Below are 17,578 nucleotides of genomic sequence, written 5' to 3' on the forward strand. Positions count from 1 at the left end.
CAAACTCCAGAAGTCCTACTGAGATGGGAAAAATCATTCTTTATGAGCATGCCAACTTCCAGGGTTTGTCCAAAGAATTCACCACTGATGTTTCCAATCTAAGAGATAAAGATTGGAATGACATTGCCTCCTCGGCAAAAGTAATTGGCCAGCCTTGGGTGGCGTATGAGCATGCAAACTATAACGGCCAGTTTCTGGTCTTGAGAGGGAGAACATAGCTTTGTTGGTAGAAGGATGAATGATAGGATCAGTTCTCTGCAGATGATCACTGAAGATCTGCACAATCCTGAGATCACTCTCTATGAACACACCCAGTCTCAAGGGAAGGAGAGGGTAATAAAAGAAGCAACCAATCTGGCTGCGGGACATGATAATGATATTATGTCTTCTCACAAAGTCCAGAGAGGGGCCTGGCTGTTGTGTGAGAACAGTGATGGAAGTGGAATCCAATACCTTGCAGGAGAAAAAGAACACCTTCCAAATTACAAGGCAATCAACTTCAACAACAAGCTTTCATTCCTGCGTCCCCTTCACCCTGGCCGTTCCTATTAGAATGCAAATCCTACAATGCCAAGGGAAGATGCAGCCCCAGCAAGAAATTGGAGACCTAGATCTCTGCCTCTGCTTGTGCTGATTCCTTTGTAATTTGTTTTACAATGCCCTTGCAGTGCCTTGGCCTCTGCCATTTTCTGTAATCCATTTCTGTTGATGCCATTAAAGAATCTCTTGCAAGCAACAGTGGGTCTGTTTTATGCACTGTTTAGTATAGACCAGTATTGCCCTTCCATAATGAGATGTCTCTGTGCATCCAGAGAATGATTCACACAGTCACTTGCAAACATTTTTCCTGGATCTCTCCTGAAAGATTTTATCTCCTTCCAGTTTCATGGGTCAGTAACAGCACGTTCAGGCTTGACTCAATCAGACTAAAAGTCTTGGTAAGCATGTTGATTATTGCTGTGATCCTGGCCCATATTTCACCTGCAGATTGTATTTAACTATTACAACTATGATTGTATCTCAAGGCATTGATCATACCGACAATAGAGCCTTCTACTGCCCCAAATTACATAATCAAACAGAAAGCTTTGATAAATCGGAATCGGCTAAATGATTGATCTGAATGGGAAAGTCTGTCCATTCTTTTTTAAACAACCACCTCACCTTCATTTCAGTTGTAGATGTTTCCTTTAATTTCTTCTAGGTTTTCTTTGTCAGAATATTCCTTCCCCTTATGCTACTGTGTTTTCTTGACAGTGCCTTATATGACTTTGGGTTAATCAGCAAAGTTTAAATGAGATTCTCCATCCTTGTAAATCAAATCTCAAAAAATGCAAAGCATGTTGCTGACAAAAGCATTAACAAGAGACCTTCCTTCAGAGATCCTTAGAGATCATCAGGAAAACAATTGTGACAGTGAAACGTACGCAACTGCAGCAGGTTATTCCTATGAGGAATTCCCTCCTTGGACCAAACTTGTCTTTGTCATTTTTACTGTCACAAAGCCCTATTCCTGTTCACACAGTCCCACATATTAAGAGTGCAGTTCACCAAGCTAAACACCATCGGCCCCAGAGCTCAGCACAGACTCATCCGGGATCTCCCAGGCTCCTGGCCTGTGTATGATCTCTATGTCCCATAGGGAGGCTCACTCAAACCAGATCTGCTGCTTGAGACACCCTCCCAAAGCAATGTGACCTGTGGGGAATAAAGCAGCTTATCAATCTAGAGCTGCTGCGCTTCAGTTCCCATTGCGGTGACACCCAGGCACAAGGACAACGCAGCTTGAAGTGTCCTTATCAGCACCATGAGATGGAATGAGCTGCTGTTCGTGTGCACTACCGGACTTCACAAATCAGAGTAATAAATGAGGTGGCAAAACTCAGTCAAATGTCTTTGAAAAGGCTGGGAATGAACTCTCTGTTGGTGTCAGTGAAGTCACAGCCTACCAGCCAGCCTCTTCCCCACAGGCAATCACAGCAAACAGACATACCGGAGGAAAATCTCCAGCATATTTAAGAAATGACCAGTGACAGCAAGGCAGGTGTCTACCCGTCACTTTATGTTCCTTCTCTTCCTGTGGTCACTCAGGAACCAGGAGCAAGAGACACTGACAAAGTTAGTGGACACGAAGTGTACAAAGCAGATGAGAGGTGATGAACTGCTGCTTGGAACCCTGTACTCAGCACACCTGCTCTTGGAAATGCCCATGACATATTAGATAGACACAGCCTTCCAACCATCCCCAGCACCACCTTTCAGGAGGTGACAGGAATATGCTGAAAAATCATCGTTTCCCGGGGACAAGGGCTGATGGTTGAAGTGTGGGAAGTAAAACTGCTGTGTTAGGAGATCAAGATGACTGTGGAGAACAGAGGCAAGAGTGTCTGGGCTAAATAAGTATGTAAGCAATAGCATCACAGAATTATAGAATGGTTTATGTTGGAAAGTGTCTTTAAGGATCCTCTAGTCCCAACCTCCCTGCCATGGGCAGGGACACCTCCCACTATACCAGATTGCTCAGGGCTCCACGGCCTTGAATACTTCCAGTGAAAGCGTATCCACAGCTTCTCTGGGCGACAGGTTCCAGAGTCTCACCACCCTCACAGCAAAGAATTTCTTCCTAATATCTAATCTAAATATGCTCTCTTTCAGTTTAAAGCCATTACTCCTTGTGCTATCATTGCATGTTCTTGTAAAAAGTCCCTGCCCAGCTTTCTTGTAGTCCCTTTAGGTACTGGAAGGTACTATAAGATCTCCGCAAAGCTGCCTCTTCTCAAGGCTGAATAATCCCAGGTATCTTGGCCTGTCTTCACAGCAGAGGTGCTCCAGCCCTCTGACCATCTTCATTGCCCTCTTCTGGACCTTCTCCAACAGATCCACGTTCTTCCTATGTTGGGACTCCAGAGCTGGATGCAGCCTCCAGGTGGGGTGTCATTAAAGTGGAACTAAAGGGGAGAAATCACATACCTCAACCTGCTGGCCAGCTGCTTTTGATGTAGCCCAGGATGCAGCTGGTTTTCTGGGCTGCAGACATTTCGATTGCCAGCTCGTGTTGAGCTTCTCATCAGCCAACATCCCCAAGTCCTTCTCTGCAGGGCTGCTCTCAAAATATTTTTTGCCCAGCCTGTATTTGTGCTTCGGATTGCCCCAACTCACATGCAGGACGTTGCACTCGGCCTTGTCATGAGGTTCACACAGGCTCAACACTCCAGCCTGCCAAGGTACCTCTGGATGACAACCCTTTCCTCCAGTGTGTCAACAGCACCACACTTAGTGTTACTGGAAAACTTACTGAGGGTACGCTCAATCCCACTGTCCAAGTCACCGACAAAGGCATTAAACAGTGCTGGTCCCAATACCAACCCCTGAGGAATGTTGTTTGTTGCAGGTCTCCACTTGGACACTGAGTCATTGACCATAACTCCATGAGTGTGACCATCCAGCCAGTTCCTTGTCCACCGGGTAGCCCATCCATCAAATTCATATCTCTGCAGTTTAGAGACAAGGATGTTATGCTATAAAGCTTCAAATGCTTTGCACAAGTCCAGATGGATAATGCCAAACACTTCCCCTTTCCACCAGTGCTGTAACTCCATTGTAGACATATTTTTTTGTTGATATAGACATTTATTTAGACATAGCATTTTCATTTTACTCTCACCAACTTTCAGAAAAATAATCTACAGGTAGTACAAGGTATGTTCACCTTTAATCAGCACTGAAATTTCCTTATCTAACAAATTTGCCCAACCCCTGTTTTATGCTAGCCAGAGCATCCATAATACACTTTCCATTGCTTGCTGAAATAAATACGTTTTATTTTCAACAGGCAATCCAGTGCTGTGGTAGGTCAGTCTTTCCCAGTCCTTGAAATCCCAAGTTTTTCTGAGAAAAGCAGGAAAGCAGCATTCCTTGCACAGCTTCGGGAGGTGCAGGACCAGGGTGCAGAGGACTATGAACATCGGATGGCATCCAGGTGGGGACCCTCCTTATCCTGGGTGTCCACCAGGACAGCCATGTGGCTGGGGTGGTGACGCTACTCTTGCGCTGCTCACTGTACTTTCTCTCGGTGTTACCTCGGAATACTGACCAGATTTTTTGTACTACTGAATACTACTTTATTCCAAGGGATCTCACCTGGATCCCTTGGGAAGCTTGCTTAGATCAAGCCTGGAAATAGCAGGGAGCTCAGCAGGGTCTGAACTTTGGAGGTTGGAACTCGGTGTTTTTGAAGTCCCTTCCAACTCAAACCATTCTGTGATTCTATGAACCAGGGTGGGGAAAAAGATCCTTCAGGGTTGCTTGAGCTCTGCTGCCATCCTCTGGAGAGGGACAGGATGCAGCTGCAGCAAGCTGACCCTAAATGTCTTCCTTTGTTGGGTTGGGGGGGTTGCTGTTAGTAAGAAAGCCTGGCCTTAATTTGGGCGGGGGGCAGGGGATGGGACACTGTTACCGTGGCCCTGATTGGAAAGATGTGGGCAATGAAGCTGGGACCAGTGTGCCCTGAGGAACTGGTTGCCATGATGTGCAACAGCCTAGTGCCTTTGGCCCTGGGGCCAGCTGCAAAAGGGTTTTAAAGAAAGGGGACTTAGTACAAGAAACTCCTTTTTACTTATAGTCCTTGCAAGAGAAGTTAAAAAGTAAACCAAACACTTCAAGAATATCATTATTTGCATAGCTGACATAATTAATCTTTAGCTGGACTATTACTTGCAGACTGCAGTGGCCGTTATCAGATTATTGTGGTCACTATAGCCTGAATATCTGCTTCCTAGAAAAATAAATAATATCAATCATTAAAATGAATGGGGAGGAGAGGGGACGATAGGCTCTATCAGGATAGGGTTTTTTTATTCCATTCTTGCAGTATTTGAAGAAAACTGCTAAAACTTGCCTGGAATTTCATCAGAACTCTCTCTTGCACTGTCATTACGATTAATAAGATGTCAAGGGCTAACGTTAAGCAAAGATGTCATGGTCTGAACTTCAATATATCATTGGATATGTCTCTCATCTGATAGTGAATGAATATGACAGGAACATAAAGGAGGGTGGTGGAAATAGCTTCCAGTCAAGCTGGGAAGGGAAGCACATTAAGATAACCTCTGCATGAGAAGCTGGAGCTGTAAGCACAAGTAAGTATTCATTTGTTATTTATCAGTTGCTCATGGATTTCTGTGTCATAAAATCAGTGGTGTATTGTTCAGAAATTCTACTTCAAGTGAGACTATCTGCAACACCACGTCAAGTCACCGTGACTTTATCTGGCTAAGTGTTGAAAATATTGATGAAGTCAATATCCTACACCTGATCCCGCACTGCATAGAGTCCTACTGAAAAAGTTTTTCTTAATACCTGGCCCAACCCTCCCAAACCACATCTTGTGTCAGGACAATTATGAAGATGGATGAAGACTTGTGCAAACACCAGAAGGGTATGGTCGTTAAGTGACATGCACTGAGATTATGGTTAGCACAGTTGGTGGAAGCCCTTGTGTAAACGCTGACTTTGTGTGAGGGTTGTCCACCCCACAGTACTGTATTTCTTTAATTTAGGACTTCCCTAAACTACTAAAGGGTAGGTAAATGTAGCTTTTTCTCTCCTCCAAGGAAAGGTACTGAGTATGATATGAGGAGTGTAGAAAAAATATCTCCCTCAGCGACTCAAGGAAACAGAAGTTTCATGTTCCTAACTGATGTAACTATGCTCTAAACATAAGGGGATTGTGATAGTTTCAGTCTAGGCCTTCCTGGAGACCAGCTTGTAACCAGGAAGGAACTAGGGAAGTGACCAGAGAAGTATTCCATGCTATTCCTTTATGTGACATGAGGTATAAATAAACCGGTCAGAGAGACCTCTCTCTCTCTCCTCTTCCGGCGAGGTTTGGGAACAGTAGGTCCCTGTGTTGGTCTTGCTTATCTGGAGCTGAGGCCTGCAGCGACTGCTGTTGTCTGCCATGTGTGAGGGGAGGGTGCTGGGCTGGGTCTGACTGTCCTGCTTTTCTCAAGGGAAGTGGTGAGATTTTGCTAATTCTTTACTTTGTCGGTTACCGGGTTTTTCAATTGTGGATACCTGTTTTGTTTTTGTTCATTTTTGTCCCTTTCTGTCCCTTTTCCCTTCTCCTCTTTCCCTTCTGGGAGCGATTTGGGTTCATGTGTTCATATGTACACAGGACCTTAATTGTATATATGTGATATATGTAAAATATATATATTTTATATAGCTTTTGCTATTCCGTTTTTTTTCTTCTCTCTCTTCTGGGAGCTTTTCTTCTGTAGTCTGTGGGGTTTGGCAGGAAGCCAACTACTACCAGCTACAGGGGATGGTATCAGGAAAGCCAAGGCACAGCCGGAACTGAATTTGGCAAGAATAATAAGAATGGCTTTTATAAGTACATTGACCAGAAAAGGAAGATTAAAGAAAATGTCATATCCCACCCCACTAATAAATAAGACAGGAGAAATGGTAACAAACTGATATGGAGAAGGCTGAGGTACTGTGCTGGTTTAAAAGTAAATTGGCAGAAGAAATGAACCCAACTCAAGAGAGATTACAAGTCAGAGTTACAATTTACTAAAAAGGCTACAATAAATGCAATGACACTGCAAAAACTGGTTTTAACCCACAAAAACAGATATACAACCCAGCTCCCTGGGACAAGAACAGAACAGTGTTCATTAGCCCCTGTGCTGAGCACCACATGGCCCCCCAGAGTGCAAAGTAAAAGCAAAGGAAACCTGTTGGTCCAGATGATGGTCGCAGCTCTGTCAAAGTTCTGGTCCTCCTCTGGATCCGATGAGTGGTACCAGAAGTGCCCAAACCCCAAGATTATATATGCTTAGGTTCAGGTGGGAATGCCCAGTACCTCCCCTAGGATAGGGAGTTTCACAATGGGTAATTTAACTCTGTGAGTCATGGGATAGTTTTAGAATCTTTGATGGTCTAGGTCATTGCAGCTGCCTATTATGCCAGTCCATTGTGGCCCATTAGCAGAGATGACCCCTCAGGCTGGGTGTGAAGGTGCTTATGCCTCTCTGGAGGGGAGTTGTCTCAGCTGAGTCATTGGTGTGAAGACAAAGAAACACTCTCCTGCCTCTCAAGATTTCTTTAACGCTCAGCTTGTAGCCTGAGGTGTCAGGTGTGCCCTCGGCAGCTGCTGCAAATGATCCATTTGTTAACAATCCATCAGAAATTACATAGAGGGTGTAGAATACACAGTTTTGGTTATACCCACATAGTGATAAACTGGTCCCAGCCCCTGTAACTAGGACGTTATCCACCCCTTATTCTATACCGTTTATGTCATGCCTAAATTAATACCTTTTTTAACTATACATATATATATTTGTATATATATAATGAAATATTACAGACAGTTCTCACTCAAAATTAGGACCTCTTGTGGTACAAAATGTGTTTCCCCATCTTTATCTATTACCCACTAAGTGAAACCAGGTCCTTGAGCAAAAACAATCCCACTTATGGGTTTGCCTTTACTTGAGGTAGGACTAATCCAAACAGTCTTTCCTAACATACCTCTTATGTGCACCACAGGGACTTCATCTACAGTACGTGAAGGTTCTGACTGGGCAGGGCCACCTCAACTGATGGAGCCTCGGGTGTTGACCAACCAGGTGGCCTTTGCTAAATGCAGCTCCTAATGCTTGACAGTCCCCCCCATCCAGTACCTTCAAGGTGGTTTCCAGCAGTCATGATATTTAAAGGTCCCTTCCAACCCATTCTGTGATTCTATGTTCAGAACTCATCTGGACAAGGCCTTAAGGAATCCCACCTAACTGAAGTCAGCCCTGTTGTCAGCAGGAGATTGGGCTAGAGGCTTTCACTGGTCCCTTTCCACCTTATGGTTTTTGGTAAATCTGTTTTTTATTTTTCCTTTGTGAAAGGAATTTTTCCAGATCTTTATTGTTTTTGACATGGCAAAAATAGAATAACATCCTACAACAACTGCAAGAAGAATAGAACTGAAATATTATCCACTGTTCTGTAAGATTTCAACACAAAACATGCCCTTCCAAGATAGCTCATGGTAGTTCCTGCAAGCAGCTGATCAGCAACAAAGAATGAAAGGATGAAAATATATCACAGAACAAGGACAGAAAGTAAAAGAAAATAACAACAAAGTTACACAAGCTGCTTTTTTTTCTGGGGAGAAAAGAGAGTTCCAGAGTTTCTTTCTGGCCAAGTCACTTTTCAAGTTCAGTGTGTAAGTATAGTTAAGGGATGACCAGGGTTCAGCCCCAGTAACTCCTCCTGCTCAGCTGTCAGCTGCTGGAGCCCATCCAGGGCAGGTTTTCATGGTTGCTGCTCCCCAGGTTGCAAGTTCAGCCAGGGCTGAGTTTGGGTGTGTAACCCAGAGACACGCACGCACCTGTCCATGGAAGGGACATGGCCATGGCCAACTGCACAGGCTGCCACAGACAAGGTGCTGCCTTCAACAGCTCCACATATAACACTTCCAGGACTCAAATAAAACAAGTATAGACAGCCAAGTCCTCCATTTAAATGCAATGTAATTACAACACTGCAGAGTTGCGACATCAAGAACAGCCTACGTGTTTTTTGCAGTCATGGCTGAGGTACTTACCAGTTCTATTCTCATTCTCAGTTTGGCTTTGTTTTCCTGGAGAGAAAAATCTTGTGTTTACAGTTTTAAATAACATACTCTTTTGAAGCCGTTCCTGAACTGAAGTGAATCTCAAAAAAAAAATCAGCCTAACAGAGGAGATTGTTTCTGGGTAGAGAAGTGAATACCTGCCTAACGTTGCCAGCACATCAAACATCACAGACGCAGTTGACTAAAAGGAAACATTTCTGCTTTTGTCTTATTATCTGAATTTCTAGACTTTTGTTTTTTCTTCCTCAGTGTAGTGGAAAATGGTGTTAGTCCATTTATCTGCCTGAATGTCAGCACACTGTTTTGACTATTGACCTTCCTCTGCAACAGAGTTGTCAAAATTCATGCTTTTCCACAGGTTTTCTCCTCTAAAGAAATATCCCATGAGACAAGTAGCAGTGCCCAGGCTTGGTCTGCTCCCAGTTTTATCACTCTGCTTTTGACTAGGGCCTATTATTGTGGGACATTAAAAAACCTCTATTACCAATGACTTCACTGTTTTCAGTGTGGCCTTGTGCCCTTTTTACTTTCCATGCCATGTGTAACTAATGACATGTAGAGCTCTATTTTGTATCTCGCATTCTACCCACCATTCAGACATTTCCATTGCTCCACAGTCCTCAACGTCTGGACACAAAATGGGTACTATTAAGTCTAATATGAACTTCTGAAGTGAAAAATTCATAGGAAGGTTGTTGTCTGGGAAAACAATTGTGCTTCTAGGAATAGTTGTGGAGCTTCCAAAATGAGACTTGTGATTTCTCAAATCCGCAGTAGTGATTTGAGAAAATATGGATACTGTTTCTCCACCCTGAGTAAAAGTTAAAGCCTTGGTTTGGAGCATCTTGGAAAAAAAAAGTTTAATTCTTAGATACAATTATATGCATTACTTAATTCCAGTGAAGTTGATCTTCTGATTTTAGTGTCCGTCAGTAGTGTTGAGAAACACGTATCAAGACTCCTATCTCAGTGACCTAATTTATGCAACATTAACATTGTTCCAAATTTTGGGCAACAAAAGGCTGTTCTATTCATCAAAGCCTAAAACAAATAAAATCAGTTTTTAAGAACATGCACATATTGCAGAGTTTCATTGATATTTCCAGCTGGCACTTAATAAATTTCTTTGACTTCACATCCTTCAAAGGTATGGGTGGCCTATCCTTATTATAACTGTCAAGTGCATAGCTGCATCTGTTACAGTTACATCTTTCCCAGTTGACTACTCACCTCTTGAGACTGTAAGAGAGAGCTGTTGTAAGAGACATCATCTATCCAGATCCTCAGGAGAGAGAAAACTGTTTACATTAGTGCACTTCCTATGATAGAAAAAGAATGGATTCCTAACTTTCCTTTCATTTATCTCACTAATGAATTTTCATATCTGCAGCCCATTTGAACTGACTGCTCTGATATTCTGATATTCTGATGTCCTCTGTGAACTTGAAGTAGTGAATGAGATATGATGATTGATGAGGCCATAGGGGGTAAAAAAAGCAAGCACAAAAGAAAAATTATAAACAAAGCTCTCTACTAGCAGTGTCTCTCAGCAGTACAAGATATTTGTCATACACACACTCAGTTGCAGATGGGTCCTCTGTCCAACTGTATGGAAACCAAAATGGAAGTCAGGGCATACTGGAAGCTGGACTCTGTTTCACTGCACAGCTACCTGCAGTCAGCTCAGCTCAAGCCATTAGCAATGCAGTAGTCAATAGGCTCTGCCTGCCAAGCACTTGCCTTATACCACAGAAGACAGTAGATTTCATGCTTTTTATTTCTGTACCAGTTCAAATGCAGTTGCTTAGCACAGAAAGACTGCTGGCTAGTGAGCACAGCAGTTCAAACGAAGGCATTGTATTTAAATGGTGCTTATTGCAAAGAAGGTCTCCTCTGCCTCTCTGCTCCTTCAACTCTTTCACGTTGTGACTGTGCAAAAGAAGAGTAAAGAAGACTACTTTGTCTTTATGGTGTTCTAACAGGCTGTTTTCCAACCTAGTCTTCATGCACTGATCTTGTTTTTCCTCCTTCCTGTCCTGTTCCTCTTTGCCCCTCACCTTCCAGTCCCAAATAACAGAAGTTTATTACAACTCCATTAAATTAACAGTAATGGTAAATAGCTCTAAATCATACCTCGGGGAGTTCTATTTGGCATTAGGAAAAACTTTCGGCAACAGGCAGCACAGCACTGGAACTGGTATCCAGAGTGATGAAGTCGTCTCCAGCCTTGGAGGCTTTCAAGATGCAGTTAGACAAGACCATCGTTATGGGAAGCAGAATTAGTGACACTCCAGCTCTGAGCAGGAGGTTGGATCTTCCAAACAGCTTTCTTATGTTTTTGTGATTCAGTGAAGAGCTTTTGTAGCATGGGAAAATGTTTTGGTATCACATCCACTTGATCCAGCTTCATTACATTTCCCATTCATACTCAGCTGAAAGAACAGCTGAGTACTTAGCCTGGTTTGTTGCTCAGGCTATCACAAGATCTGCAGCCTATGTTCCCCATTCTGGAAAATGAGGTTTTGCTAATAAAGGAAACTTGCTAAAACCGAATATGGAGGAAGCTCTTCTCAGTGTTTGAATATAAAGGAAAGGGCATAAATATGCACATCAGCCAGCATGTGCTCTAACAAGCAGTTTATTTCTGAATACAAGCCTTTGTACCAAATAGATCCACAAAAATACAGCTTGGAAAACATTATGGGCACCAGAGGTATCAGGCTTTTAATCATGCATCCAAGGACTGGAGCTGCTGTATTGGTCAACAAACATGTAAATATGAGGGGTTTTGTTTTTTTTTTTTTCCATGGCTAAGCTTTGCAAATGAAGATTTGGGAATGCAAGGAGCCACAAAAGGTAAGAATAGACTAGACTAGACTAGACTAGACTAGACTAGACTAGACTAGACTAGACTAGACTAGACTAGAATAGAATAGAATGTCCTGAGTTGGAAGGGACCCACAAGGATCACCGAGTGTAACTCCTAGGACTTCCAGAGACCTCAGCCAAGCACAAGTCCTCTGTTAATGCCACATCTTCGCTGAGACTCCCAGAAGGTGATAAGGGCCTAATGCTTTTGGCCTGCGTTTACAGTGAGGGCTCAATGTCACCTTATCTGCCAATTATTTGTTCTAGAGGAGCCCCAATAGTAAAACTAGATGGGAATGGGCAGTGAAGCAGACTGGTATAGCTTGCCTGCTCATTGGAAGAATAATAGGGCTACTGTCCTCTTCTTGCTCCTGTTCCTCCATGAAGCTCATGATTTTGTTGTGCCATGAATTCAGATAAGAGCTTTGGTCACCCATGGAACACAATGCAGAAATATATGACACATCTATAGACAGGGATCCCTGCAGGCTGACAGGTCTTTCCCTTATCTCTAACAGGTCCTCATGAAGAAAAGCTGTTAGAAGTCTGTTTCTTTTACATCCACTCGTCTTGAAACTATTTCCTGTACATCTGCATTCATGGACACCTGGACCAGTAACATTGTACTGCATCTCACCCTGTATTTTGCTGTGGTGTTGCAATGCTTGGCTTTATATGAAGAATAGTTTGCCAAATTTTCACTGAGTTGTTTTAGTTTTTGCTCTTATGGCAGGTAAGTATAAAGAGCTGATGTGAACACAAGAAACAAAATAATAGAAGTATGAAATGTATATAATTATGTGACACAATAAGTAGAAATGATGCTAGAGAATGCTGAAGGCAACAGCTGAATGGCTTTTTCCCACCATTAATGACAGATTTCTCTTTTCTTTCACCTCCAACTAACGTGCTTGAAAAATATCTTGAAACAACCTCAAGAGTTCAATGCTAGAACACATTCTGAAGCTCACCTGCTGTCTCTGACCACACATATATGTCTGCCATAGTTCTTCTGTCTAAACAAGCTCCAGTTTGTCTGGATTTTGTTCATTCACTCTGAGATGGTGGTTTCCAGAGTTTACTTTCTGCAATAAGCATCTTTGGAAAAGCGTATTGATCTAATAGTTACTCACCTCACTATCCTGAAAATGAGCTTTGGGCTCCTAATTGACATAGATGCAAAATGTTAATCTAGATGGCCAAACATGAGATGGGATAAGAAGGATGAAATGAGTGGCAGCCTGGGTACATTGGGGATGAAGTGTGTGCAGCATCAGCTTGGGATGGTGTCTCCTTTGGAGAACTTCATAAGAGAATGAACTTTTCTGTGTTTTCTCCCAGGAGCTGCAGTTGCATCAGAATAAATTAAGCAAAAACAAATGATGTCCCCAGGTGGAGTGTCTCAGCCACTGCCACCCTAAGGAAGAGCTCAGGTGGGACAGTGCCTCATCTACCATTGCACAGGGAACAATAAATACATGATTTTCAGAAGTCAACACCATGATTCTCAGCAAGACCCCAGAGTGATCCCTGCCCCAAGAGGGTCTGAGCACTGCTGAGTTCCTTCAAGGACTATGAGAGTTGTAGCTACTCTGTTCCTTTCCAGATGAGTCTCTCTGGTTGCAGGTAGTTAAAACCCAAACTTTTAATTAGATCCACAGAGACATTCATAAAGTTGTCCAAATGAATCTGAAACTAATGTCAGATAAAAGAAGAAAACTTAGATCTGTCCTCAGAATATCAGTCTTCCTTATTACCCTCATCTGCTTATCTTAACTATTGGGGTTCAAATTAATATTTTCCAAGGCCTGTAGCTTAATTTTCAGTTTGTCTGTCTTTTTCATTTTTATTTAACCTGCTGTTCTCGGGTTAAATATTTTCATCCTTTCTTTCATGAATTCCTCCTTTAGATTCATCCTTTCTTTCTCTAGTTCTAAACCAGTTTTCTTCCAGTAACTTTATTTTTTTCCAGATAAGAAGAGCTTGTATGTTTATGATACTTTTAAGGGATTTTTTTTTTTTTAGTAGAAATGCAAGACGATGCCTTTGGCTTGGTTAGACTATGACTAAGTACAACGAGGTGAAAGAAACACCCCACCTTTTAAAAATCATGAGGAGTAGTCAGCTGTCAGGCTGCCTACCCTTTTTTTGCAAAACTCTGTTTTGGTTGGTTTATGGTTCATCTTTCCCAGACTGAGTTCCCAGACAGTGTTTATCAAGCCAAACAACAGAAACTCAACAAGAGAAAGGTGATGCTTTTTCTCACCAAGGCAAATTGATGCCAGTCATCCTGCTGTTACCATCTCAGCCAGTTTCAGTTCCTGGTTTCCAGAAACCTCTGAACATTATAAGAATAAGGAAACACTGCTCCTCCTAAAGGCTATGCACAATTGTTTCAGTGCCTTGCCCCTGTGGGAGGCAGCATTCTTGACTTCTGTTGGCTACAGAATGGGGATCCCATCCCTGTTAAAATGTCTCTGTCAAAATGCTATAATTTTCAGCCCGTGGCCCTGCTATATTCTGATCCTAATCAACCTTACTGGAGTCACAAATGCACTTTCTCAAATGATACTAACATTTATTTTTACGTTGCCACTCTTACCATTTTCATTAGAGCAAATCTTACATTTCATCAACCACCAAAACCAATTCAAGCAATCTGCCTTAAAACTACCTTTAGTTCTCTAATCAGGTAACTCACCATCATGTTTCTCAATAATGAAGTAGCCTCTGCTACTAAACATACCTGCAGCAGAACATCAGTGCAGCTGCTAAAGCCAAAATCTTTGCTTTCTTTTCTTTGCCATACAATGGCATGATACCCCCAGAGGATCAATATCAGCATGCTTTTACATGCAAAGAAGATCTGCAATCTTTCTTATCCTCTTTATTCTCTTTTACCACCGGCTAGTTACTTCATGTTGCTTGAACATTATTTTCAGCCTGCTGAAAAGTTTTGTATCTCTCTGTCATGGCTGCCTGGGCTGAGCTCACTGTTTCCCCAGCTATCACTGGGACTGGCCATCCCTCTCTTCCAGGTTTCCTGGTACCTGTCTGAGTTGTTTCCAGTTTGTCCAGATTGCTCCAAATTACACTGAGCTTCCTAGTTTCTGTTGCCTTCTTTGGAGCAGGCTGGTGATTCATGGGTGTGGATAGGCAAGCCCAGCACGGGTCCTTTTTTCTGAAGACCAGGGGAAACATCCTCTGAAGTGTGTTGCAATTGCTGATAGAAGCTGATATGATGTGATTCATTAACTGTAGCTGGATTCCAAGAAACTCTTTATACAAATTCGGGCTAAGGCAGGCCGTCCCAAAGCCTCGCAGGCATGCACTGAAAAAAAATCACACAGTTAGAGTGCGGGGGAGGAGAGCAGGGCTGAACTCTGCAGCAAGGAAGAAGGTACATCTCTGTAACATGCTGCAAACTCAAGACATGCAAACACTAATGCCAATGTGCAGCTTTTAATAATCTATTATGAATTTGGCTGTAAGCTGATGCAATGAAAATGCTGGGAACCTGAAAGTTGTGGGCTAGAGGAGGAAGTATGGAGTCGCTTTGACATGCATATTCTCATCCTCTCCTGCTTGTTGTTTGTCTTGTTGCTGTGTGTTCTGGCACTGAGATGCATACCTCACTCCAGCTAATGCTCCCCTGTTTGGTGAGCTGTGTTTTGGAGGTAACGTGTGGGAGTGTGTTGAAACATTGCAGGGAGGTGTAAGTTGCATGTTAATAAATGACAGCTTATCTACACACTCACAAACTGAAACAGTAATTTGCCTTACTTATTTCAGTGTAAGGTTGGGCACTATGGCAAAAAAAAAAATTAGTGCATATAACTGCTGACTCTGTGGTATTGGTTACTAGGTACGTGCTGACTCACCTCAGTTCACCTCCAGTCCAGCAGGAGCAAAGGACGATCTGAAGACGAGAAAGTTGGAACAGACTTGTCAAAATAGTTCCTTGTAATTATTTTTGCATTGTTACTGAGGCAGCAGATTTTCTCCTACAGTTTGGGTTAGAGAAGAGGATAAATATAAAGTAAGAAATGGACCTAAACCCCTGAGTGTTATTTTACAACACAAACTATGAGTGAGTTAATCAGCTGATGTTCTGAAATTCTCACAGAGTTTACTAGGGGGAGCAATCTTACTCTGCAAAGCATTTGACTAAACTAGATTTCACTGTAAAGATTTGCTTCCATTTATAACCTCCTCAATTTGCTAGACATAATTAGAAAATAATCAGCTCCTCAATTTTACTCCTATTACATCTGCAGAGACAACATGCCAGAGAGAGGCTTCAGGGTTCTTGTTTTGTTCAGTATTATGCAACAATATCTAGAAATTCCAGATAAATTCTGAATTTGGTTTTGTAAATGCTCTAAGGACATTCTGTGCCCTGAAATGTTTGCAGAATCTTAAACAAAAAGAAAAGGAAAAAAAATTGAAATAAAAAGCATTGAAAGTTTAGGAAATTAATTGAGAGACTAAAGAGGATAGACTCCACTGTCATAGCTTTAATTCCAAGAAGTTATGTGACAGGTTTAAAAGCAAGTACAAATACCTAAAACCAACTTTGTCATTTATGTTCTATCTAATTTCAAAATTGTGACATTACAGAATCCCAGATAGAGGCCTTGGAGGAGCCAAAACTCTATGAGTATTTCAGTTCATGACAGCAAAGTTCTTTAAAGTTCCTTGGGTACACACAATTCTGATCCTGTCTATACTGGATGCCTGACCAAGGCTGTACAGAATCATAGACTCAAAGAAAGATTTAGACAGCTAGCTCCAGAGCTAGATCAGGATGCTAATGGTCTTGTCCAGACAACCTGTGAACATCTCCAAGGAGAAAGATCTCCCAGCCTCTCAGGACACCTGTTCCAGTGCTGAACCACCACTGTGAAAAGAAGCATTTTTTTCTTTATGGTTAATCAGAATTTTCTTTGATTCAAACAGTGTGACTGTTTTTGCTGTGCCACTCCAAGAGAACTGACTCTGATGTCTCTGTAGCCTCCCAGTTTGTAGCTAAAATCAACCCCTTTGGCCTTGTCTTTGCCAGGCTGAACAGACCTAAGTCCCTCAGCCTCCCCTTGGACATCACATGCTCCTCTTGAGCTTGTTGTCATCTCTTGTATGGGGGAATACAACAGTGGACCCAGTGTTCCAGATGTGGCTACATGTGTGACAGGTAAAGGGGAATAATCACTTTCCTTCACCTGCTGAACACATTCATGCTATTGCAGCCCAGTGTGTGGTTGGTCTTTGTTGCCCCTTCCTGGCTCCTGTTCATCTTGCTGTCTGCTGGAAGCCCTGATTCTTTTCTGCAGAGCTGCTCCCAACACAATTGGTCCCCAAACTGGATTGATGCATGAAGCAGTTTTGTCCCAAAATGACTATGTCATATAGATAAAATATAGAAGAATATTTTGAAAGGACTTCTTTTAAACTTGTGAAAAATCTTAAAATAGCATATTCACATGTTTCTGCCAAGCTGGGTTAACAGAAAGCAGATCCATTGTAGCAGTCAAAAATCTTGAGTTTGCCTCTCTTTTGTACTCACAGAAGCCTACAGATCTCTTTAGATTTCAGTGTAAGTGGCCAGGAATGAATGTAACAATGGCAATGAAAATAAGCTGGGTTCAAATAATCGCAGTCCTACTTACTGCTGAATAGTGATTTCATCTGACTAAATAAGAAACAATGGGTCATCTGAACTCGTGAAAACTCCACACACAGATGGGTTTAAAGTTTTTATATGTGCTTTGCTTTGCCTTTAAGTGTGAGTTTAGTTTAAACTTACTTAAAGACCCACAGATTTATTTTTAAGAAGAGCAGCAACACATTCTGTTAATCAAAATGTTGCCATTCCAGGTACAAACTATCCCAGTAAATAATCAGGTACTTTCAACTGCTTCAGTGAAAAGAACAAGAGAGGAGAGTGCTAGTGCTACAATTCTGCCTTCTTCTGAAGGTCCAATTACATCCTATCACTTGATTTACAGAAAAGCTGGAGTGGAATTTCCTGTCATTCGTGCAGGGAGAACAGAGGCATCAGGGAAGAGGACAGAC

The sequence above is a fragment of the Pseudopipra pipra genome, chromosome 2 (assembly GCF_036250125.1).
Source record: "Pseudopipra pipra isolate bDixPip1 chromosome 2, bDixPip1.hap1, whole genome shotgun sequence".
Taxonomy (NCBI): domain Eukaryota; kingdom Metazoa; phylum Chordata; class Aves; order Passeriformes; family Pipridae; genus Pseudopipra; species Pseudopipra pipra.